Genomic DNA, 18,991 nt, shown 5'->3' with positions numbered 1-18,991 from the left:
AGCAGTCTCATAAGCCAAATGAATTATACTTCGTAACCAAAAAGAAAGAGTAGTAGCAGTAGCTTTCTGACCTTTACGTTTCCCAAAGAAACAGACAAAGAGGGCAAAGGACTGGTGAAAATATTTAGTCACTTGTAAGAAGAATTTAAGAGCACGTACAACATCCAAATTGTGTAACAAACGTTCTTTGGAAGAAGAAGGATTAAGACACAGAGAGGGAAAAACAATTTATTATTTTTTATTTCTATTAGAAACAACCTTAGGAAGGAAACCTAACTTAGTATGAAGAACCGCCTTATCGGCATGAAAAATAAGATAATGGGAATCACACTGCAGAGCTGAGAGTTCCGAGACTCTTCGAGCAGAAGAGATAGCAACAAGAAACAAAACCTTTCAAGATAACAGGTTAAAGTCTATGGAATGCAACGGCTCAAACGGAGCCAGATGTAAAACTTTAAGAACAAGGTTAAGGCTCAAAGGAGGAGCAACAGACTTAAAGACAGGCCTGATTTTGACCAAGGCCTGACAAAAAGATTGCACATCTGGCACCTCCGCCAAACGTTTATGTAGTAAAACTGATAAAGCAGAAATCTGACCCTTCAGGGTACTGACTGACAATAACTTCTCCAGGCCTTGTCAGGGTGCCAGGAATCAGACTGAGATGAGAAGTGCAAAAATAATCACACCTTTATTAATAGCAAAAAATAATAAAAAGTCCACAAGTCAAATAACAAGCCAGGAGTCAAAACCAGAGCTGGTAGTCAGACGAGCCGAGCCAAAGCGAATAGTCAGACGAGCCGGAATTGGGAACAAGGAAAACAGCAAAGTCAGGAACAAGCCAGGGATCAGGAATCAGGAAGGATGTCAGACAGCCAGGTAATACACAGGAACTCTCACAAACAGGTCTGAGACAATGCAAAGGCAAAGCATACTGAACAGAGGCCCTTTAAATAATAAGTGATGACATCACAATTCTCAGACTGCATCCTGTCTCACATGGATGATGCACACCAGTCTGGCCATAAAAGGAAGTGCAGGAAATGAGCAGCATCCCCCACAATGCACCATAGTCAGGATGAGAGGTGAGTAAAATGGCTGTAAGCAGCACATGGCAAGCACAACAGGGAAAAAACCTCATTTACGGGTCATGTCTGTGATAGGTTTGACTATAGTAATTGGCGAACCCCAAAAAATGTTGAATAGACCAAAGACCAACTGGGTGAGACCACTGCAGAACTGCAGATAGATTGTCAGGATCTATGGAGAACTCTGCAATGGAGATAACATAACCTAGGAAGGTTACTTGAGTCTGATGGAACTCACATTTCTCGAGTTTACAAAACAGGCCGTTCTCACGTAGTCTCTGAAGAACTCGTGTAACATCAGAACGATGAGCCTCAAGTGTGGGTGAGTGTATGAGGATGTCGTCTAAGTACACCACAACACACTGTTGCAACATATCTCATAGGACATCAATTAATAATTTCCTGAAAAACAGCAGGAGCATTACATAGGCCAAAGGGCATTACAAGATACTCATAATGCCCGCTCCTGGTGTTAAATGCTGTTTTCCATTCGTGGCCCTCCTTAATCCTAACGAGATTGTACGCTCCTCTCAAATCAAGTTTAGTAAAGACCTTAGCTCCCTTGAGGCGGTCGAAGAGTTCCGTAATGAGTGGAATAGGGTAAGCATTCTTAATGGTAAGGCGATTAAGACCCATATAATCGATACATGGTCTTAACTCGCCACCCTTTTTCTTCACAAAGAAGAAGCCAGCCCCTGCAGAAGAGCAGTATTTGCGGATGATCCCCCGTGACAGAGCATCAGCAACATACTCCTCCATAGCACAATTCTCTACAACAGACAGAGGGTACACCTGGCCCCGAGGAGGAATGGCTCTGGGTTGCAGGTCTATGGCACAATCGTAAGACCGGTGAGGAGGCAACGTACCGGCACGCACCTTGTCAAATATGTCTAGGAACTCTCGGTACTCCTCTGGCAATTGAGATACCGAAGAAGTGCACCAGACTTTAACTGGTTGCCGAAGACAAGTGGAAATACATTGTGGGGACCACAACAAAATTTCGGACCTGTGAGAGTCGAGACTGGGATTGTGCTTTTGGAGCCAGGGATAACCCAGAATAACCGGAAAATGCGGAGAGTTTATCACCTGGAATTGGAGGGTTTCAAAATGGAGAGCCCCAACAGCCATGAACAACAGAGCAGTTTTGTGAGTAACTAGTGCGGGATGAAGGGGCCTGCCATCAATGGCCTCAATAGCAAGTGGAACGGACCAAGGCAAAACAGGAATGAAGTGCTTTGATACAAAAGCACTGTCAATTAAATAGCCCGCAACACCGGAATCAACAAGAGCCTGAGTGACTATGGAGGAGTCCACCCAGGAAAGGACAACCGTGACTAAAGGTTTCTCCTTAAGCGGTTCCGGGGACGAGGATAAACCCCCAAGGTCTGCCCCCGAAAGGACCTTAGGTGTGAGCATTTCCCAGCCATGTAGGACAAGACTTCAAAAGGTGGCCCTGTAACCCACAATAGAGGCAGAGCCCCTCCCTCCTCCTAAAGGCACTCTCCGCCGCGGAGAGACGCATGAATCCCAACTGCATCGGCTCAGCAGTACCTGGTGACTCAGGACCAGGAGGCAGAGGAGGAGAGGGAGGCATGGGTGGGAACGAACACGTAGGAGACAACGGAACAGGAGGCTTCCGCAAGCGCTCCTTGAAAGTGGACCTCTCTCTGAGTCTGATGACAATTAGGATAAAAAAAGACACCAATGCCTCGAGATCCTCTGGTAAATCTCTGGCAGCAGCTTCGTCTTTAATCGCATCAGAGAGCCAATGAAAGAAGGCTGCAACAAGGGCTTCATTGTTCCAACTTACCTCTGCGGCAAGCGTACGGAACTCAATAGCATACTGAACAACAGATCTTGTACCTTGCTGAATGGACATGAGTCATTTAGCAGCAGAGGAGGAACAAGCCGGAACATCAAATACCCTTCGAAAGGACGCCACAAATTAAGGGTAATTTGAAATCACAGGTTTATTAGTCTCCCACAAGGGATTAGCCCAGGCAAGAGCTGTGTCAGAGAGTAACGAGATGAGAAATCCCACCTTAGCTCTGTCAGAGGGAAACACCTGAGGTAACATCTCAAAGTAAATGCCCACCTGGTTCAAAAACCCTCTGCACTGATTAGGATCGCCTCCATATCGCTGAGGTAGAGGTGCAGAACCGGACATGCTCCTGGTAGGCATAGTTGCAGCAACGGAAACAGAAGCAGCCATAACTTGCGGGACACTTTGGTCCAAATGTGCAGTGCGAGTCAGCAGGGTTTGCAGGGCTAGTGCAAATTGATCCAAGCGGTGATCCTGTACATCCATCCTGGAAATGATGGAAGGTAAAGGTGGATAATTAGCAGCATTAGGATTCATGGTCAGGAGTCAAAACCAGAGCTGGTAGTCAGAGGAGCCGAGTCAGGAGCCAAAGCGAATAGTCAGATGAGCCGGAATCAGGAACAAGGAAATCAGCAGAGTCAGGAACAAGCCAGGGATCAGGAATCAGGAAGGACGTCAGACAGCCAGGTAATACACAGGAACTCTCACAAACAAGCCTGAGACAACTCAAAGGCAAAGCATACTGAACAGAGGCCCTTTAAATAATAAGTGATGACATCACAATTCTGAGACTGCATCCTGTCTCACATGGATGATGCACACCAGTCTGGCCATAAAAGGAAGTGCAGGAAATGAGCAGCATCCCCCACAATGCACCATAGTCAGGAAGAAAGGTGAGTAAAATGGCTGCCAGCAGCACATGGCAAGCACAACAGGGAAAAAACCCTGACAGGCCTTCCTGAAGAAAATATAATATTCTAGGAATTCTAATTCTACTCCAAGAATAGCCCTTGGATTCACACCAATAAAGATATTTACACCATATCTTATGTTAAATCTTTCTAGTCACAGGCTTGTGAGCCTGAATCATGGCCTCAATGACGGACTCAGAAAAACCCCGCTTAGACAGAATTAAGCATTCAATTTCCAAGTAGTCAGCTTCAGAGAAACAAGATTTGGATGAAGGAAGGGACCCTGAACCAGGAGATCCTTCCTCAGAGGTAGTCTCCAAGGTGGGAGAGATGATATCTCCACTAGGTCTGCAAACCAGATCCTGCAAGACCACAACGGGGCTATTAGAATCCCCAACACCCCCAGCTTTTTGTCCATTGGATCCTTAAAAGAGCAGCTATCCTGAATAGGAATAGTGGTTCTCTTAGCCAGAGTGGAAATGGCCCCCTCAACCTTGGGTACAGTATACCAAGGGCCTTTAATGGAGTTCTCAACAGGAAACATTTTCTTAAAAATGGGAGAAGGGGAAAAAGACACCCCTGGTTTCTACCATTCTTGTGAGATAATCTCCTTAGCACAGTCCGGCACAGAAAAAACCTCCGAAGTGGAAGGTTCATCAAAGAAACTATTAAGTTTACTAGATGTCTTAGGAGTGACAACGAGGGTATCAGAGTAATCTAAAGTAGCTAAAACCTCCTTTAACAATACATAAAGGTGTTCAAGCTTAAATCTAAAGGATACCACCTCAGTCTCAGAAGAAGGAATTATACTGTCAGAATAAGAGATTTCACCCTCAGAAAGTCCCGATATATCTTCCTCATCAGACTTATAAGAAAGGGCAACTTGGGAAGCAGAACTGAGGACAGGCGCCATACTTTCTGAATTTCAAGATTTCCTCTTGCATTTTCCCTGTAATCTGGGAATGGCAGCTAATGCCGCAGATGCCGCTGAAAATACCTGGGCAGCAATTTTTGCTTTTAAATCAACTTCACTAGGAGTTATAGAGGAACTGCAGGGCAGTGCGTTTGACGCCATTGAGGCTTGGGAAGTAGCAGGAGAAAGCTGAGGTATTATTTTAACAGCATCATCCTGAGAGACATTAGGTTCAAAAATGTTACCTTTATTTTGCAAGGTTTTCTTGACACATGAAGAACAAAATTGCCTAGGAGCTGCAATTTGTGCATCTAAACATAATAAGCACGAATTCATGAAAGCAGGCTCTTGATTTTATTATTCAATTAAAATAAGCCAAGGAAAAAATACACTTTAAATTTTATCCCAAATTAGGATTGATCCCCAGCTAAAATTATGTGAGGAAAGTTAAGAAAAAGCATTTAATATACATCAAATAAACTTCTAAAATACCCCTAAGGCAACCCCACACCTCAATTACTGAGGTGCCTTACCGCTACCAATTAAGACGGGATCACCTAGAAATGGAGAAAAACTTTTTCCTCAGAAACGTTATAAAGTAAAGCTGGTCATGTGACCGCAACTGCCGAGCTCAAATTACTGCTGCGACACAGAGAGGCACTAAAAATAGCTTCCTGGTACACTGCCAGTTTAAAATGTTGCATCGTTTTATTTTAAAGCAAAGGGGAAATGAATAAACTGCTGAAATAGAACATTCAGCCTTACTTTCAGTTTAAACTTGTATTGTTTTATCAAGTAAATATGTGTCAGAAAATAAAGCCTAATAAAAACATTCTACCCTTTCTTTTTAAAAGAGTTTAAATGTTAGTATCACACATGCTACAGTGTCTGCTTCATGCAGTGTAACCCATACAACAGGATTATCTATGTCCCAATAAAAAAGCAGAGCCTTTTAATTTGTTAAGTGCATGGTCTCCCCAACTGGAAGAAAAAGCACTTACCTGCTCCGCTATCCAGCATGTAGACAGTTACAAGGTATGAGAAGACACAGTTCTTCACATAGACCTTTGAAAAAGAAAGAACAGAGTAGCCAACTCTGGCTTTCTAAACTAGGGCAGTAATTTTTAGGAAAACGCAGTAAGTACCTCTTTACAAGTTCCTAACTGCTTTAAAGCCACCACTACTCGACTACAAGGAATGACGTGGAATACAGCTATACCCCAAAACTTGCTTGAAGATGAAATCAAAAATTTTCTTCAGACACCTAAATTTCACTTCCTCCATGCACCGAAGGCAAAGAGAATGACTGGGGGTTGTGGGGAAGGGAGTGATACTTAACAGTTTAACTGTGGTGCTCTTTGCCTCCTCCTGCTGGCCAGGAGTGATATTCCCAACAGTACACAAAGGGAGGGGGCGCCCTATCAGGGGATATAGCAAATATCCTGTTAGGGTAATATTAAAGCCAATAGAGGTACAGGCCTCAGTAGAGAAAGATAGTATATCTATACTAGTCGGAGACTGAGTAGTCTAAATATTGCAGTATTAGTAACAGAAAATATATATACACCTCCTAAGAGAAAGATATAATAATATATAAAAAACCCACAATGGTGATAGGTAGCTGTAATGCCTAAATACCTCCTAAGAGATAGATCAAAATATCAAACAGTCAGATTATAGTATTGAACAGATAGGTCAGTCTCTAATGAGAGGTTCACAATAGAATGTGAACTAGTAAGTCCAATACAATGTATGGCAAGCTTGTGGAGGACAATCAGTCCTATATTTAGTAGTGATAAATCTCTAGTAGTGGTGATGGAAAATCACTGAGATGAGTGCAGGCAGCTATCTGTGGAGATCCAGGCCTGGATCCAAAGCAGCAATCTATAAAGACAAGAAGAAACAGAAGCGCCACATGGCCCAATATTGTCTGGTCCAGTAGAAATATATGTATATATATATATACAGTGTGAACACACATTTGAGAAAGCACCTCAAATAGTGCTGTAGCAGCAGTCTGGGATTTCTAATAGTCACCCAGGGGACCAAACTCCGGTATAGATGTGGTGTCTAGATGAACAACATAAAAGGACATAGGTGCCTATATGGCCTAGTATTGTTTTGACACAGGTGAGTCAGTAAGTGATTGAAAAAGGTACTCACATTTGTTGTAGCATCTCCTTTGATGCTATAGAGGCAGGATGGGATCAATATGGTCACCCACCAGACTTATTCAGGGGCCTGCTGATTACCAGGAATCCAGAAACCACCAGTGATTCAGAGAGAGGCCCAGTGCAAGGGCTCCTCTCAGCGATAGGAAATGTAGCAGCAAAGAAAAGTAATAGCAAGTGTCCCAATATAAAATAGTTTTATTTAAAATGATAAAAACAAAGCTACGCGTTTCTCAGCTCAAGGCTGTTTCATCAGGCTTCATAAAAAGATTTAAGAACACTTGCTATATATACACACAGAAAACCTAATTAGTGTTAATTAGCATCACATGATACCAGGAGGAGCCTGGAAAACACATGAGACCCTATTGGTCATAAGTAGTCAAAATCTAAACCAATATGGGGAAAGTAGTATGTTTACTACCAATCAGGTGTCATGTCAACACACTGCTTATAAGTAGAGCATTTGTTCCAATAACTAGTATGACTATATATATATAAAAACAAACAACTATATTGCACTATTTTCTGTTAGGTATAATTCTAAATAAAAATACATAATGTTAGATCCAAAGTTCCTCTCGCAAGTATGTATAAAAATATATAATCCTATATGGATATCTATAACATAAACTAAATTGTCATTGCATATATTAGTGGTCAGGTAATGAACACCCAAATTCATACATTCTTATAATCACAGTTCATAATGTGAGTATAATACAGAGATCGTTAGAACACATGACAGTTCAGAAAGACAAACCTTAGTAGATAGTATGATAAGCTGAAAGACCACTGGATGGATTTGCTGACATATTAAAAACTGCTGCTAAACCAGTGTGATCACTTAAAATTGTTTGGCGTGTTAGTGTGCTTACTGCGATGTCTAAACCGGCATGTCTTCTACAATCAACATTCGGAATCAATAGTTCCTATTCCCAGTGCTATTCAAAAAAAAACATTAGTAATGGGGGCAAGGGGTGAACAATTTCAGTAAAGTAAGTAGTAGAGGAAACTTACATGTTTAGACTGTATCGCTATATAGCAGCTATACCATCTATGTTTAATTTCCTGATACTCTGAGCCAATAACAACAAGCACATTATAGCGTGAGCCCATTGGCTCTAATATTTTGGTTGTGAGGTGGAGCAATGTGATTTGTTCGCAAAGTGGTGGGCGTGTGCATAGGCAGGACAAATGAATCCGATCAGACACTGTATTCTCATCAAGTAAATAATTGAGCCGAAAGTGAACCACATTTAATAAATGTTTAGAATTACCTAAAGTCGCTTTCTTGTTACCCTGTACATCTAATAAAGCCATCGGCATTGGCACTGTCTGCGTCTAACCGCACTAAATTTGTAAACACCAAGTCACTCGATAACTGTTGGTAACTATAGCAACATTTGTAACAAACTGAGAAGTTGTTAGAATAACATTTGATTCTGCCTGATTGTTCTATAATGGATGATGCAACGATATATATATCTATACATATAAATATCATATGGAAAGTAAATGTTATATCAGGAGTGTGTTTCTTCCTAATACTTGGTATTTTAAATGTGCTAACAAAAGAATTCTGACCGGATTTCATACTAAGTGTAATAGAGTGCGATTGACACTAGTGTTACAGGGACAATAATATTTATTTGAGTAACCATGTGTAATGTGATAAGGATATATGTGATAATATATAGATATATGAAAGTGCAATCATATATGCAGAGGTAGCATATGTGTGTAGGTTAATAAAAAAGGCACATCATAATGTTGAAACAGTGCCAGTGTCTTATGGTCACCCAAAGGTTCATAATATAAGTGTGATATTTAGTGCTATCTATTGTATATCATATATGTATAACCCTATATAATATGTATGTAATAAGGTAGTATCAAAGTTAGTACTTGTCATGTATGTCATAACCTATGTGATAATATGTGATATATTGGTGTCAAAAAAGTGGTTGCTAATTTTCTGTAAGATGTGCTACTATCTAATAGAACCAGTATATATAGAAGAAAACTAATATTGTAATGAAATAATTGTTTAAGTGATGTATATGACTAACCTGTGAATAAAAATTGATAGGAAAAATAATATTTGTTTTATAGATTCTAATATTAGTGAAGTAACTAGTTAAAAGGACATTTGGGGACTAAGATGATACGTGACTAAATAATGTATAGTCTAGAGTTTACAGAGTGTAATGTAATAATAGAGTGACTGATTACAGAGGACATAGAGGACTAAGAGGATACGTAGCTAGATAGTGTATGGTTTTGAGTGATAGTTTAATTGTGATGAATCAGGGTCTGGACATAGGTGGTTACTATACTAAATCTAGTGAATCTCATTGACCTTATAAATCAAAAGCAGCTAAATCGACACATTCATTGAGACCATCAGGGGCTAGGGTATGTAGTTTATGGATCCAGAAGGTCTCTCTGCGACGTAGAGTCAGCATGGGATTGTGGCTATTCCGGTGTTATGTACTCTCACTGATACTCTCAAAGAGTGAGATTGTAGGGGCAGGGGTTTTGGAGCGCAACTGCAGATTGGTAAATGAAGTTGAGTTTTTATGCTAAAGAGTGGAATGTATCAGCTCCTTGCATATAACACTACTGAACATGTGCTATAATAAAGAAGGAAGTGACTTTAGTCTGGTGATAATCCTCAAGGAAATGGAGGATAAGCTGGACTCATATAAATAAGTTCACAGTCAGAAATAATTGTAAACCAAGTTATATCTGATGTATGGCTTACATGTACAATGTGAGATGAACAGTTAACAAATCTTGACTGATGATCAGAGGTAATATACAACCAAATGCTTAGTGGTATTGTGGTAAAAGGAGTAAACCCCAAGCAACAAGGCAATTAAAGTGAAAGTCTTACTTGCGTGCTGAAATCCTAAGGCTCCTGTGTTGGTAAGTAATTATCAACTGCTTCTCCTGAAGCGTCAGATGCTGAGCGGTTCAGCTGCGGCCTCTGTGCTTGAACTCAGTTGTTAGGAATGAGGAAGTCACTAAGCGTGTCTGAAAACACACGCTGACAACTTGCGGAGTTCCGGTGAGTCACTGGGAGTGAGACGGCTGAGAGGTAGCGCTGCGCAGCGATGAGGATCAGAGCCTGTTGTGCTGAAATTTTGCAGCGCGGTGGAGTTGCGGGGAGGAGATGTAAATTCCCACAGAGGCTTGGCAATTAACAGGTAGATGTAAAGACTGTTAGGATAGCCACCTACTATAGTTTAGAAGATCCGGAGCTGTAAAATTAGTGAGATAGGTAAAGGAGTTGTAGAAACAATTATCCTTGTCCTTGCAATCCAAAATAGGAAAGCTCTAAGAGCAGTAGCTTGCATACTATCAAACAGAATACTAAGCGCTGTGTAGCCAGGTGTTTTATTAGCTAGAGAGGAAGGTGTTAGAAAGCTGCAGGGTCCTAAAAGGTACTGACTCTGACATCCGGGGTATCTGTTCAATAGGTACTATGGAGAGTGATTTAGAACTACCCTTATGTAGATATGCACAATGTCTAAATAGACTGTGTTTCAGAAACTTTCTTTTGACATTACACACATGTTCAGCCCACCGTCTTTTGATAGTGCGCCCCGTGCGACCCACATATTGGACCCCACAACTACAGCTTATCAAATATACTACATATGTGGATTCGCAAGACATCCTTTTGTTGATTTTAAATTGTTCCCCTGTCTGGTTGGAAGTAAAAACATTGGTTCCGCTTTTTAATACCTTGCACATATTGCATCTAGACTTTAGGCATTTAAAAATGCCATATTTGGGTAAAAAATTACCCAAAAAGAACCTATCTAGACCCATATGTTGATGGGAGTCCCTATTTTTATCTCTAACTATTTTGCTGGGAGCTAATTTGTTTTTGAGAGTGGGGGCCCTCCTGTAAACAACCCGTGGTTTAGATGAGATATGGTTCTTGAGGAAAGGGTCATCACAGATGATGGGCCAATGTTTATTAATAATCCGCTTTATTTCCCTATATTGGTTGCTATACCCCGTTATGAATAAGGGTGTTTTGAGTATATCAGAAGATGTTGGTTCCATTTCTTTACTGACCTTATTACCCTTATTAGTTTTTAAAAAATACAGGGAGTGCAGAATTATTAGGCAAGTTGTATTTTTGAGGATTAATTTTATTATTGAACAACAACCATGTTCTCAATGAACCCAAAAATCTCATTAATATCAAAGCTGAATAGTTTTGGAAGTAGTTTTTAGTTTGTTTTTAGTTATAGCTATTTTAGGGGGATATCTGTGTGTGCAGGTGACTATTACTGTGCATAATTATTAGGCAACTTAACAAAAAACAAATATATACCCATTTCAATTATTTATTTTTACCAGTGAAACCAATATAACATCTCAACATTCACAAATATACATTTCTGACATTCAAAAACAAAACAAAAACAAATCAGTGACCAATATAGCCACCTTTTTTTGCAAGGACACTCAAAAGCCTGCCATCCATGGATTCTGTCAGTGTTTTGATCTGTTCACCATCAACATTGCGTGCAGCAGCAACCACAGCCTCCCAGACACTGTTCAGAGAGGTGTACTGTTTTCCCTCCTAGTAAATCTCACATTTGATGATGGACCACAGGTTCTCAATGGGGTTCAGATCAGGTGAACAAGGAGGCCATGTCATTAGATTTTCTTCTTTTATACCCTTTCTTGCCAGCCATGCTGTGGAGTACTTGGACGCGTGTGATGGACTTCTTCCTGTACCACTGCTTGAAGAAGGTGTCTTCCAGAAACTGGCAGTAGGACTGGGAGTTGAGCTTGACTCCATCCTCAACCCGAAAAGGCCCCACAAGCTCATCTTTGATGATACCAGCCCAAACCAGTACTCCACCTCCACCTTGCTGGCGTCTGAGTCGGACTGGAGCTCTCTGCCCTTTACCAATCCAGCCACGGGCCCATCCATCTGGCCTATCAAGACTCACTCTCATTTCATCAGTCCATAAAACCTTAGAAAAATCAGTCTTGATATATTTCTTGGCCCAGTCTTGACGTTTCAGCTTGTGTGTCTTGTTCAGTGGTGGTCGTCTTTCAGCCTTTCTTACCTTGGCCATGTCTCTGAGTATTGCACACCTTGTGCTTTTGGGCACTCTAGTGATGTTGCAGCTCTGAAATATGGCCAAACTGGTGGCAAGTGGCATCTTGGCAGCTGCACGCTTGACTTTTCTCAGTTCATGGGCAGTTATTTTGCGCCTTGGTTTTTCCACACGCTTCTTGCGACCCTGTTGACTATTTTGAATGAAACGCTTGATTGTTCGATGATCACGCTTCAGAAGCTTTGCAATTTTAAGAGTGCTGCATCCCTCTGCAAGATATCTCACTATTTTTGACTTTTCTGAGCCTGTCAAGTCCTTCTTTTGACCCATTTTGCCAAAGGAAAGGAAGTTGCCTAATAATTATGCACACCTGATATAGGGTGTTGATGTCATTAGACCACACCCCTTCTCATTACAGAGATGCACATCACCTAATATGCTTAATTGGTAGTAGGCTTTCGAGCCTATACAGCTTGGAGTAAGACAACATGCATAAAGAGGATGATGTGGTCAAAATACTCATTTGCCTAATAATTCTGCACTCCCTGTATTTGTTTCTATCGTCATTCAGTGCTTTAAGGTATCCATTTTGCACCAGGTCTATCGGATAGCCCTTCTCCAAAAATCTATCTTTAAGTATAGTGGATTGTCTAATATATCCTTCTATAGTGCTGCAGTTCCGCCTAATGCGTCTAAACTGCCCATATGGCACATTCTTCTTCCAACTGTAGTAGTGATTACTCTTGAAATTAAGGAAACTGTTGCAATCCACTTTTTAAAAAAAAAGTCTCAGACATTATACTGCCAGTGTCTGAAAAATAAAGTGCCAGATCTAAATATTCTATCCTTGTTGGTTGAATATTGCTTGTGAATTCAAGGTCAAAATTATTGTTATTTAAGGATAGTGAGTATGATAAAGCTTCCTCATATGTGCCCCTGAATATGAAGATGAGATCATCCTTAAATAACAATAATTTTGACCTTGAATTCACAAGCAATATTCAACCTACACACATATGCTACCTCTGCATATATGATTGCACTTTCATATATCTATATATTATCACATATATCCTCATCACATTACACATGGTTACTCAATTAAATATTATTGTCCCTGTAACACTAGTGTCAATCGCACTCTATTACACTTAGTATGAAATCCGGTCAGAATTCTTTTGTTAGCACATTTAAAATACCAAGTATTAGGAAGAAACACACTCCTGATATAACATTTACTTTCCATATGATATTTATATGTATAGATATATATATCGTTGCATCATCCATTATAGAACAATCAGGCAGAATCAAATGTTATTCTAACAACTTCTCAGTTTGTTACAAATGTTGCTATAGTTACCAACAGTTATCGAGTGACTTGGGCCTAGATTTAGAGTTCGGCGGTAGCCGTGAAAACCAGCGTTAGAGGCTCCTAACGCTGGTTTTAGGCTACCGCCGGTATTTGGAGTCAGTGATTAAAGGGTCTAACGCTCACTTTTCAGCCGCGACTTTTCCATACCGCAGATCCCCTTACGTCAATTGCGTATCCTATCTTTTCAATGGGATCTTTCTAACGCCGGTATTTAGAGTCGTTTCTGAAGTGAGCGTTAGAGCTCTAACGACAAAACTCCAGGCGCCTGAAAATAGCAGGAGTTAAGAGCTTTCTGGGCTAACGCCGGTTCATAAAGCTCTTAACTACTGTACCCTAAAGTACACTAACACCCATAAACTACCTATGTACCCCTAAACCGAGGTCCCCCCACATCGCCGCCACTTGATTAAAAAATTTTAACCCCTAATCTGCCGACCGCCACCTACGTTATACTTATGTACCCCTAATCTGCTGCCCCTAACCCCGCCGACCCCTGTATTACATTTATTAACCCCTAACCTGCCCCCCACAACGTCGCCGCCAGCTACTTACAATAATTAACCCCTAATCTTCCGACCGCAAAGCGCCGCCACCTACGTTATCCTTATGTACCCCTAATCTGCTGCCCCTAACACCGCCGACCCCTATATTATATTTATTAACCCCTAATCTGCCCCCCTCAACGTCGCCGACACCTGCCTACACTTATTAACCCCTAATCTGCCGAGCGGACCTGAGCGCTACTATAATAAAGTTATTAACCCCTAATCTGCCTCACTAACCCTATCATAAATAGTATTAACCCCTAATCTGCCCTCCCTAACATCGCCGACACCTACCTTCAATTATTAACCCCTAATCTGCCGACCGGAGCTCATCGCTACTATAATAAATGGATTAACCCCTAAAGCTAAGTCTAACCCTAACACTAACACCCCCCTAACTTAAATATAATTTACATCTAACGAAATTAATTAACTCTTATTAAATAACTTATTCCTATTTAAAGCTAAATACTTACCTGTAAAATAAATCCTAATATAGCTACAATATAAATTATAATTATATTATAGCTATTTTAGGATTAATATTTATTTTACAGGCAACTTTGTAATTATTTTAACCAGGTACAATAGCTATTAAATAGTTAAGAACTATTTAATAGTTACCTAGTTAAAATAATAACAAATTTACCTGTAAAATAAATCCTAACCTAAGATATAATTAATCCAATCAGCCAATCAGATTGAGCTCGCATTCTATTGGCTGATTGGAACAGCCAATAGAATGCGAGCTCAATCTGATTGGCTGATTGAATCAGCCAATCAGATTGAGCTCGCATTCTATTGGCTGATTGGAACAGCCAATAGAATGCGAGCTCAATCTGATTGGCTGATTGAATCAGCCAATAGGATTGAACTTGATTCTGATTGGCTGATTCCATCAGCCAATCAGAATTTTCCTACCTTAATTCCGATTGGCTGATAGAATCATCTTGGATGACGTCCCTTAAAGGAACCGTCATTCGTCGGGAGACAACGGAAGAAGAGGATGGATCCGCGTCGCCTGCTTCAAGATGGACCCGCTCCGCACCGGATGCAAGAAGATCGAAGATGCCGCTTGGAGAAGATGTTTGCCGGTCCGGATGTCCTCTTCTTGCCGGATAGGAGGAAGACTTTGGAGCCTCTTCTGGACCTCTTCAGCCACCGGATGATGGATCGCCAACCCCCGCTTGGGTTGGATGAAGATGTTGGAGCCAGGACGGATCGGTGATACCTGGATGGTGAAGACAAGGTAGGAAGATCTTCAGGGGATTAGTGTTAGGTTTATTTAAGGGGGGTTTGGGTTAGATTAGGGGTATGTGGGTGGTGGGTTGTAATGTTGGGGGGGGGGGGTATTGTATGTTTTTTTTTTACAGGCAAAAGAGCTGAAATTCTTGGGGCATGCCCCGCAAAGGGCCCTGTTCAGGGCTGGTAAGGTAAAAGAGCTTTTAACTTTTTTAATTTAGAATAGGGTAGGGCATTTATAATTTTGGGGGTCTTTGTTATTTTATTAGGGGGCTTAGAGTAGGTGTAATTAGTTTAAAATTGTTGTAATACTTTTCTTATGTTTGTAAATATTTTTTTATTTTTTGTAACTTAGTTCTTTTTTATTTTTTGTACTTTAGTTAGTTTATGTAATTGTAGTTATTTGTAGCAATTGTATTTAATTTATTTATTGATAGTGTAGTGTTAGGTTAATTGTAGGTAATTGTAGGTAGTTTATTTAATTAATTTATTGATAGGGTAGTGTTAGGTTTAATTATAACTTAGGTTAGGATTTATTTTACAGGTAAATTTGTTATTATTTTAACTAGGTAACTATTAAATAGTTCTTAACTATTTAATAGCTATTGTACCTGGTTAAAATAATTACAAAGTTGCCTGTAAAATAAATATTAATCCTAAAATAGCTATAATATAATTATAATTTATATTGTAGCTATATTAGGATTTATTTTACAGGTAAGTATTTAGCTTTAAATAGGAATAAGTTATTTAATAAGAGTTAATTTATTTCGTTAGATGTAAATTATATTTAAGTTAGGGGGGTGTTAGTGTTAGGGTTAGACTTAGCTTTAGGGGTTAATACATTTATTAGAATAGCGGTGAGCTCCAGTTGGCAGATTAGGGGTTAATAATTGAAGTTAGGTGTCGGCGATGTTAGGGAGGGCAGATTAGGGGTTAATACTATTTATGATAGGGTTAGTGAGGCGGATTAGGGGTTAATTACTTTATTATAGTAGCGCTCAGGTCCGCTCGGCAGATTAGGGGTTAATAAGTGTAGGCAGGTGTCGGTGACGTTGAGGGGGGCAGATTAGGGGTTAATAAATATAATCTAGGGGTCGGCGGTGTTAGGGGCAGCAGATTAGGGGTACATAGGGATAACGTAGGTTGCGGCGGTTTACAGAGCGGCAGATTAGGGGCTAATAATAATATGCAGGGGTCAGCGATAGCGGGGGCGGCAGATTAGGGGTTAATACGTGTAAGGGTAGGGGTGTTTAGACTCGGGGTACATGTTAGGGTGTTAGGTGCAGACGTAGGAAGTGTTTTCCCATATGAAACAATGGGGCTGCGTTAGGAGCTGAACGCAGCTTTTTTGCAGGTGTTAGGTTTTTTTTTCAGCTCAAACAGCCCCATTGTTTCCTATGGGAGAATCGTGCACGAGCACGTTTTTGAGGCTGGCCGCGTCCGTAAGCAACTCTGGTATCGAGAGTTGCATTTGCGGTAAAAATGCTCTACGCTCCTTTTTTGGAGCCTAACGCAGCATTTGTTTGAACTCTCGATACCAGAGTTAAATGTATGGTGCGGCCAGAAAAAAGCCTGCGGAGCGTTAACAGCCCTTCTACCGCCAAACTCCAAATCTAGGCCTTGGTGTTTACAAATTTAGTGCGGTTAGACGCAGACAGTGCCAATGCCGATGGCTTTATTAGATGTACAGGGTAGCAAGAAAGCGACTTTAGGTAATTCTAAACATTTATTAAATGTGGTTCACTTTCGGCTCAATTATTTACTTGATGAGAATACAGTGTCTGATCGGATTCATTTGTCCTGCCTATGCACACGCCCACCACTTTGCGAACAAATCACATTGCTCCACCTCACAACCAAAATATTAGAGCCAATGGGCTCACGCTATAATGTGCTTGTTGCTATTGGCTCAGAGTATCAGGAAATTAAACATAGATGGTATAGCTGCTATATAGCGATACAGTCTAAACATGTAAGTTTCCTCTACTACTTACTTTACTGAAATTGTTCACCCCTTGCCCCCATTACTAATGTTTTTTTTTTAATAGCACTGGGAATAGGAACTATTGATTCCGAATGTTGATTGTAGAAGACATGCCGGTTTAGACATGCGCAGTAAGCACACTAACACGCCAAACAATTTTAAGTGATCACACTGGTTTAGCAGCAGTTTTTAATATGTCAGCAAATCCATCCAGTGGTCTTTCAGCTTATCATACTATCTACTAAGGTTTGTCTTTCTGAACTGTCATGTGTTCTAACGATCTCTGTATTATACTCACATTATGAACTGTGATTATAAGAATGTATGAATTTGGGTGTTCATTACCTGACCACTAATATATGCAATGACAATTTAGTTTATGTTATAGATATCCATATAGGATTATATATTTTTATACATACTTGCGAGAGGAACTTTGGATCTAACATTATGTATTTTTATTTAGAATTATACCTAACAGAAAATAGTGCAATATAGTTGTTTGTTTTTATATATATAGTCATACTAGTTATTGGAACAAATGCTCTACTTATAAGAAGTGTGTTGACATGACACCTGATTGGTAGTAAACATACTACTTTCCCCATATTGGTTTAGATTTTATCAACTTATGACCAATAGGGTCTCATGTGTTTTCCAGGCTCCTCCTGGTATCATGTGATGCTAATTAACACTAATTAGGTTTTCTGTGTGTATATATAGCAAGTGTTCTTAAATCTTTTTATGAAGCCTGATGAAACAGCTTTGAGCTGAGAAACGCGTAGCTTTGTTTTTATCATTTTAAATAAAACTATTTTATATTGGGACACTTGCTATTACTTTTCTTTGCTGCTACATTTCCTATCGCTGAGAGGAGCCCTTGCACTGGGCCTCTCTCTGAATCACTGGTGGTTTCTGGATTCCTGGTAATCAGCAGGCCCCTGAATAAGTCTGGTGGGTGACCATATTGATCCCATCCTGCCTCTATAGCATCAAAGGAGATGCTACAACAAATGTGAGTACCTTTTTCAATCACTTACTGACTAACCTGTGTCAAAACAATACTAGGCCATATAGGCACCTATGTCTTTTATGTTGTTCATCTAGACACCACATCTATACCGGAGCTTGTCTTTATATTCCCAACAGTAATTACTCAAGCCGTGGACTCACCATATCTTAGGAAAGAAAAAGACCAAACTAACACTAACCCTAAAGTTGGTACTCACCAATGTTGGTGAGGGGCGGCACTCCATCTTTATTGCAGTGCTCCATCTTCATCGCAGCGGAAGTCCATCTTCTATGTTCATCCTGGTAGCGGAGGCGAGGTCGGCGGTGATGTCGGTGGTCCTCTTCAGGCCTTGAACACAGAGGTCCTCTTCATGCGGTCTCCAGCGGCACACTGAATAGTTAATGCGAGGTACACCTTTTATATAGGGGTACCCTTGCATTCCTATTGACTGATTTGAATCTTCAAATTCAAAACAGCCAATAACATGAAAGGAAAAAGCTTTTATTGTTTAGTGTTTGCGATGTGGGGGGGATAGTGGTTTAGGGGGTTGATAGTTTATTTAGGTACTTTTCGATTTCAGGGGATGGCGGTTTAGGGGTTAATAGTTTATTTATGGGTGTAAGTGTACTTTGCAATGTATTTTTGTTGTGTTTTTTATTTTTGGAAAACAGTTCACCACAGCTCTTAGATTGCGGAAAGGATTGAAGGGTAAGAGGCGATTTCGCTTAACTTGTAATATCAGCATACAGAAAATATCTTGCAAAATCACGATTGTGCTAGAGTAAAAAAGTTTCCTACTGCGCTGGTATTACAGGTTTTCTCTGTGAAAGGCGCA

Source organism: Bombina bombina, chromosome 8, assembly GCF_027579735.1.
Source record: "Bombina bombina isolate aBomBom1 chromosome 8, aBomBom1.pri, whole genome shotgun sequence".
Classification (NCBI taxonomy): Eukaryota; Metazoa; Chordata; class Amphibia; order Anura; family Bombinatoridae; genus Bombina; species Bombina bombina.
This window is presented reverse-complemented; position numbering follows the sequence as displayed.